Genomic DNA, 8,553 nt, shown 5'->3' with positions numbered 1-8,553 from the left:
ATATGTTGTCTATCAAAGTCCAATCAAGGAGATATTTTGTCTTGGACATTAGAGCGGATAACTCCCAGAAGATAAAGACATAGATGTGACTGATTGGGCTGATAGTACATTAGACTGGACCTAAGAAGAATAGATCATGAATCCATTTATGGGTTATTCACTTGTGACATTCATAGTGTGGAATACCTTAATCCTGAGTGGATGACGGACCATGTATGCGTGACTTGTACACTTTGATGTAAGTAACAGGCTAAGTTCGTATAAATTAGGAATTGAAAGCTGGTGCGTTGGGTGTAAGACCTTTGCAATATGTAGTGTCATTTACAATAGTGGAATTCATAGCCCATGACATGGGTAAATGATATCCTCTCATTAGCATTACATGGTTGATGAAAAGTAAATGTATTCATGGGTCGTTTATCTTTGTGATGAATGACTTGATTACTATTTAATATTAATTGATTTTTCATGAAGGAAGATGTAATGATTAGCCATGAGATAAAATAGAATCATATTGGGAGAACATACATTATCCCAAAGAGATTAAGGATACCCTATGAGGGTAATACACTTATGACAAGGTCATTGGACGAGTACTGATCAAGTTCTTTTGTAATGGTATGCTGTTGGGGAGAATTCAATCATTATACTCTAGTGGAACGACTTCGTGACTAAATGAGTTTATAATTAATCAACGAAAAGTTGGAACTTAATTATAAACCATTTGATTCCTAATCACATATGTCCAACCGGTCCCTCTACTAACTCGTTGAATCAAGAAATTAATTGCATGTTGAATCAAATGAACAAAAATGGATAGAAATAATAAAGTTAGATAAATGAGTTACATTCAAACATGAATGTGATTTTCTCACTGAGTATGGAAATGACTTGAGAATTAATCTAAGTTTTTCAAATTATTATTTAATTAATTGAAGTTCAAAAATGGAATTAAATTAATTGGTCATTATGAATTCGTTGAATGTAGAAATTAAATATATTTTCTCATATAATTTTTTATGGTAAAGTTGTCATGATTTTAATGCAATTAGAATCGGGTCGTGAAAATTATTTAGTTGGAAAATTTAATTTATTTAGAGTAATTTGATAAATAATGTTTATTTTGAAAAATAGGAAAAATGTACTAGGTTAGATTAAATTATAAAGTGTTGGGTTAAAAGTTTAAGAAACATATATAATTTGACCCAATACAGGAGAGACTCAAATCCCCATCATAATACATATGAGGGAAGGCACACTCAATTAGCCGCTCCCTCTCTCCTAGTTCAACTAGGCAATTGATTTTTTTCTATTAAATATACATTAAATGCATTATACTAGTTCAATTAGATTTTAATTTCCTCTTCCTACAAATAGATGGCAATGATAAGGCTAAAAATAAAATAAGTTTTACATAAATTTGAGATATTGTTATTTTGTCCGAAAATAGTGAGAATTTATTTCTAAGTATAAATTCTATTTTTCAGAAATAACAATTCTACTAATTTTTATAAGAGAGAGGATTACTATCCTACTGAAAGTAAAGAAAATATTTATAGTTCTGTGTTTGATTTGAAATTGTTTAAGCCCACACTCAAAGCAGTTCGTGGTATGAGAATAGTAAGGAAGGTCATTCAATTGAAAGCCAGGAATGTCTAAGATTCATTTAGGTCAAAACACAAGTGCGGTTTTGAAAAAAATATTTATTACTATAAATATCACAAACTGACTAAGTTTTAAAATTTTATTTTTCCGTTGGTAAGAAAACTATTTTCGAACCGAATTTTTTCCAACACAACCTATGTGCGAGATTATATGATTACATTCGTTACTGAATGAACTAGGTTTTAAAATGTCATTAACAACAAGATTATGGTGACAATCAAGCTGCTCTTCATATATCTTCTAACCCAGTATTTCATGAGTAAACCAAGAATATTGAAGTCGATTGGCACTTCATTCGTGAGAAGATTCAACAAAAAATTTATATCAACCAACTATGTCAAAACGAGAGATCAATTAGGATATTTTTACGAAATCTCTCCCTGAATCTCAAATTTATTATATTTGTAACAAGCTTGACATGGTTAATATTTATGCTTTAGTTTGAGGAGTGTTAAAGAATAAGTAGATATGTAATTAGCTAATTGCTAAGGATTTAATTTCCTTTTTATTTACTTTTCTTATATATATATATCATTCGATGGTGTATCAGATATAAAATTTTATTCTCTCTTCCTACTTGTGTCTTGCTATTTCTCTTCTAATATTTCGTAAACTTCAATATCTACTACTGCATAGCCTGCAACTTGACCTCTGGAGACCAATCCCAATCTCACAAAGAAACTCCAACATGAAAACTCTCCCTTGTCCATTTTAGTCCTTTAGATAAGCTTTAAAAGAATGATTTGGGGACTCTTGGAGTTGGAGTATAAAGGAGGCTAATGTTTAAGATGAGAGCAATTATAAAATGTAAAAATGGTGAAGTTAAAACTTCTTAACCTTGATTGACCTCCTTTTCTCTGAATCTATCAGCAAGATTGTTATTTTGGCTTTATCCTTGGGTAAAGGACTGTACTCATGATCCTATGAAATTGCTTATTCAGACATAGATGAAATCATAGTCTTAGAAAACGTTGATCAATCTCATGAGTTGCATACATAATATAAAATCAAAAGAATATCATATAATTAATTAGCCAATGTATATGAAGGAAAAAGAGCATACCCTTTCAATTATGGAGGAAGAGAAGCTTGTATAAGGATTGAAAGCATTGCTTTTCTCATTTCAACATAAAATTGCAAAGCCTTCTCTTTCTATTGATTGATGTGGAAGATGATACATGAATATAACTTTTTGTATGTTAAATGGATATCTAATGCTTTATCATCATCACTGATGTGTTTGCTGGAATAGCTCAGTTGGTTAGAGCGTGTGGCTGTTAACCACAAGGTTAGAGGTTCAAGCCCTCTTTCAGCGATTCTAATTTTTTCTTCTCTCTAATAACCATGTTGTGCATACTGGTTTCTATGACCATCACTTGTTATTTTCTTTTCCTTATTTTTAATTTCTTTCTCATGCTCTAATGTTAGTACAAAACTCCGGTAAGGAAAAAACTCGAACACACGATCGGAACTCGAAAAGAAAAAGAAGAAATAGGACAGGCTCCAAGGCGTGTATCAAGCCACTATCTTTAAGGTTATATTCGCCCCCACTTATCTTCAGTGTGCAAACGAGTTCCAAGCAAATTAACCTCGAGGATACAATGAAGCCAATGACTATTTGCGTTTTGCACTGACGAGAATAGTCCACTATGCACTGAGTAATGTATAACAAAAACTCAATTTCTACAAAGGATTTCTGCAGCAATACTTTATAGAATAATCTAATAATATTAGAAAATGAAGGAAGAGAAGAAATAATATTAGAATTTATTGATATGATTTCCAAATGAAATCCCATTCCTATTTATAGGAATTTTCATGTCTCTTCATAGAGACATCTTTCAATAGGTGTCTTTATGAATAAATAAATAATAATAATTATTCATTTAATTTTGTAACTATTCAAATAATATTTTTTGAATAGTTATAATTCTTTTTTAAAAAATCAAATGATATAACTTTTGACCAATGACCAAAAGTTTTATCTTTTGATTAATTACACCCATTCATTTATAGTTATTGGGATACTATAAATATTTGAAAATATTCCAACAATCTCCCCCCATTTTCAAAATATTTAGATTTTGATATTCTTGGAAATCAATTTGCATAAATAAAGGTGTCTTACGATTGAACCTTCACTTAGTGAAAACATGTTAAAGTTAATCGAAATTGTATGGTAGACTAAGCTTTGAACCAACTATTCCATTTGATTAACTGAACACATCTCACACAATGATTTCAACATCAGTCAATGCATAGTATCTAGGGACACTATTATAGCCATGTGTCTATGTCCTCTTTTCATGAGTGTTGTCAGAGCCAAGCCCTTAAGCTCCTAGAAGCGGCCACACTTCCACTCACATAAGTAGATCCCATCAAAAGTGTTCCCATAATTATAACACTCTAACATATTTATGTTATGGGTCCATTAAGAGTACATTACTCATCCTTCCCTTATCATTACGGGTACCTAGCACTTTAATCTTAGGATGGATTTATTTATAGTGCTAACAGTCAAATACTAATGATGTACTTTGTCTCATTGAACTCAAGACTTGACGTTATACCAAGCGTTGAGTCGAGTTTCCATCATGGGTGACTCTAATTAATAGGCTTGAGTCCCATCCCTTTTGAGGTCCTTTTTACTGCATCTCTAGCAAGACTTTTTGTCAAAGGATCTGCCAAATTTTCACTTGACCTCACATAATTAATAGTGATCACTCCATCAGAGATTAATTGTCGGGCATAACTATGTCTTAATCCAATGTGTCTAGACTTTCCATTATATACTTGGCTATATGCCTTTGCTAGAGTAGCCTCACTATCACAACGGATAGAAATAGGTGAAATTGGCTTAAGCCATAAAGGTACATCATAAAGCAAATTTCTTAACCATTCTGTTTCTTTAGATGCAGCGGCTAATGCAATAAATTCTGCTGCCATGGTGGAATCAGTAATACATGTTTGTTTCTTGGAACCCCAAGAAATGACTCCTCCACCAAGAATGAAGATCCACCCACTAGTAGATGCATGATCTTCCAAAATTGTAATCCAACTAGCATCTGAATACCCTTCTAAAACTGGAGGATATCCATTATAACACAATCCATAGTTAATAGTTTTCTTTAAGTACCTAAGTACTCTATTTAAAGCTTACAAATGCAAACTACTTGGATTATTTGTGTATCTACTCAATTTTCCAATAGCATATGCAATATCTGGTCTTGTACAAGTCATTATGTACATAAGACAACCAATTAGACTTGCATATTTCAATTGATCAATTTTCCTACCAGCATTAGATACTAATTTTAATTGAGGATCCATGGGTGTAGATGCTGGTATACAGTTGAAAAGATCAAACTTTTTAAGCACATTTTCAATGTAATGTGATTGTGATAAAGCTATAGTGCTTTCATCTCGGGTTATTTTAATCTCAAGAATAACATTTGCTACACCCATATCCTTCATAGCAAAGTTGTTTGACAAGAATTTCTTTGTGTTTTCTATTTGTTCCAAATCCGTGCCAAAAATGAGCATGTCATCTACATATAAGCAAATTATAACACCCTTTCCATTATCAAATTTACTATATATGCACTTATCGGATTCATTTATTTTATAGCCATTAGCTAAAACAACCTTGTCAAACTTTTGGTGCCATTGTTTTGGTGCTTGTTTAAGCCCATATAAAGATTTAACAAGCTTACATACCTTATGCTCTTGTCCTGGAACAACAAATCCTTCCGGTTGCTCCATGTACACTTCCTCTTCCAATTCACCATTTAAAAATGTAGTTTTAACATCCATTTGGTGAACAACCAAATTATATATAGAGGTAAGTGATATTAATAGTCTAATTGTAGCAATTCTTGCTACTGGAGCATAGGTATCAAAGTAATCAATACCTTGTCTTTGTGTAAAACCTTTTGCTACCAACCTTGCTTTAAATTTATCAATGGTTCCATCGACCTTCATTTTCTTTTTGAAGATCCATTTACAACCTATTGGTTTGGAACCTGGTGGAAGATCAACTAAGATCCAAGTTTGATTTCCCATTATTGAATCCATTTCATCATTTATTGCTTCTTTCCAAAAAGCAGAGTCTTGAGATTTCACTGCTTCTTCAAATGTAATAGGATCAGATTCGGTATTATAACAATAAGGTATCTTATTGCATATACTTTCACCTTTTCCTTCTACAAGAAACATAATGAAATTTGGTCCAAAATCTTTGACCTTTTTAATCCTCTTACTTCTTCTTAATTCTTGACAAGATTCATCATTATTATCAATTTGTTTCAATGGAATCTCATTCTCATTTGAAGAATGAATCAATTGTTGTGGTTGTAATTGTCTTGATATAGAATTAAATCTATTTTCATCAAAAATAGCATCTCTTGATTCAATAACCGTATTAATTGAAATTGAATCATTTGGTTCAATTACTATGAACCTATATGCCTTGCTATTATGTGCATAACCTATAAATATGCATTCAATTCCTCTTTCACCTAACTTTTTACGTTTAGGTGTTGGAACTTTTACAATAGCTCTACAACCCCAAACCTTTAAATAATTAAGGTTTGGTTTCCTTTTCTTCCATTGTTCATAGGGGGTTATTTTAATTTCCTTATTAGGAACTCTATTCAATATATGACAAGCTGTTAGAACAGCTTCTCCCCAAAAACCCTGTCCAAGACCTGAATATGATAACATTGAATTTACCATTTCAATCAAGACTCTATTTTTCCTTTCAGCTACACCATTTTGTTGTGGTGTGTAAGGGGCTGAAACTTGATGGACAATTCCAGTGAGTTCAAAATAACTTGGATTATAGTATTCTCCACCTCTATCCGATCTTAAGCACTTGATAAATGATTCACACTGAAGTTCAACTTCAGATTTATAAACTTTAAATTTATCAAGTGCTTTATCTTTTGAATGCAATAAATATACATAACAATATCTAGAACAATCATCAATAAAAGTAACAAAATATTTCTTTCCACCTAATGTAGGAGTATTATGCAAGTCACATAAATCACTATGTATCAAATCAAGCAATCTTGTTTTCCTTTTAACCTTAGGGAAAGGATTTCTTGTAATTTTAGTCAACATACAGGTATTGCATTTTTCAATATTATTATTAAAAACAGGAATTAAATCTAATTTATACATGTCATTCAATTTTCTATAATTCAAATGACCTAATCTATAATGCCACAAACAAAATGATTCAACCATATAAGCAGAAATAGTATTTTTATTCTTATTAATAATATTAAGTTTGAACATGCTTTCATACATATACCCTTTTCCCACAAAAATTCCTCCCTTAGACAAAATAAACTTATCTGCCTCAAAAACAAGTTTGAAACCAAACTTATTCAACAGACTTCCAAACACTAAAATTTTCCTAACTTCTGGTACATAATATACATCATTTAAGGTTAAAACCTTTCCAGAAGTGAATTGTAGTTCAACAGACCCTTTGCCTTTAATTGTTGCGGTGGAAGAATTTCCCATGTACAAGACATTGTCATTTTCACATTCTGTGAACTTTGTGAACATGCTTTTATCTTTGCACACATGTTTGGTTGCTCCGGTATCAATCCACCATGTATTATCATCTTGTGCCATATTAATTTCAGATATCATTGCAACGAACTTTTCGTTATTATCAGCCTTAGAAGATGATTTATTCTTTAAAAATTGACATTCATTCTTGAAATGTCCCGGCTTTCCACAATGATAGCATGAGCCCTTTTGTTTCTTTTTGAACTTAGGTGCTCTATCAGTCTGATTGAACTTTCTCTTGAATGGTTTAGTAGTCTGTACTTCCTCCGTAACATGTACTTTGGCATTTTCAGAATTTAGGTTCTGATCTTGTTTTCGATACTCTTCTTCAATACGAAGATGATTTGCCAAAGCCTCAAGAGATATTTTTTCTTTCTTATGTTTTAGACTTCTTTTAAAGTCTTTCCAAGATGGAGGAAGTTTGTCTATTATGGAGGATACCACAATCATTTCATCCATTTTAATATCATATTGCTTAAATTGATTCAGCATCTTTTCAATATCACGAAATTGTTCCATAACAGAACGACCATCAACCATTTGATAATTATTGAAACGACTGACAAGAAATTTCTTACTTGTAACATCTTCGGTCATGTATCTTGCCTCCAATTTGTCCCATAATTCTTTAGCGGTGACGTCGTTTTGGTAGGTGTCGAACAAACCATCAGATAAACCATTCAATATGTGGCCCATGCACATGTAATCAGCATTGTCCCATTTTTGTCTTTCTCGGGTTGCAGCAACAGATTCATTTTCATTCTCTTCAGGTCTTGGAGTATCCAAAACATAAGCAATCTTCAAAGTTGATAACAAAAAGTGCATCTTTTTCTGCCATCGTCGAAAATTGCCACCATCAAAACGATCAAGTTTAACAAAGTTGGAAGCCAACTCCCATAGTGTTCCACTTTCATGCGTTGTGGTAGTCATCATGAAATATAACCTTAAAATTGTTAGTACAAAACTCCGGTAAGGAAAAAACTCGAACACACGATCGGAACTCGAAAAGAAAAAGAAGAAATAGGACAGGCTCCAAGGCGTGTATCAAGCCACTATCTTTAAGGTTATATTCGCCCCCACTTATCTTCTGTGACAGCCCAAAATTGATCCTAGTCGGGAAGTGGTTTCGGGACCACTAAACCGAGTCATAAAAATAATTAACCGTCGTAATCGATGCTCATTATATGTACATGTGCATGTGTGAAAATTTTGTGTTTGAATTTTGTTAATTGTAAGTGAATTTTATCAAATAGGACTTATGTGAGGAAATTTTGAAATGTGATAGGTCAAAGCATAAGGATCTAT

The 8,553-nt window shown here is 32.2% G+C and overlaps 1 non-coding gene across 1 annotated transcript; it reads left to right on the top strand.

The window, feature by feature from the left end:
• The first annotated feature begins 2,907 nt into the window (after nucleotides 1-2,907).
• On the top strand, nucleotides 2,908-2,980 carry TRNAN-GUU (transfer RNA asparagine (anticodon GUU)). The gene has a single exon. It is a non-coding gene; the product is annotated as a tRNA-Asn (tRNA).
• The last annotated feature ends 5,573 nt before the right edge of the window (nucleotides 2,981-8,553 follow it).

This window comes from Gossypium hirsutum, chromosome A13, assembly GCF_007990345.1.
Source record: "Gossypium hirsutum isolate 1008001.06 chromosome A13, Gossypium_hirsutum_v2.1, whole genome shotgun sequence".
Taxonomy (NCBI): Eukaryota; Viridiplantae; Streptophyta; class Magnoliopsida; order Malvales; family Malvaceae; genus Gossypium; species Gossypium hirsutum.
This window is presented reverse-complemented; position numbering and strand designations above follow the sequence as displayed.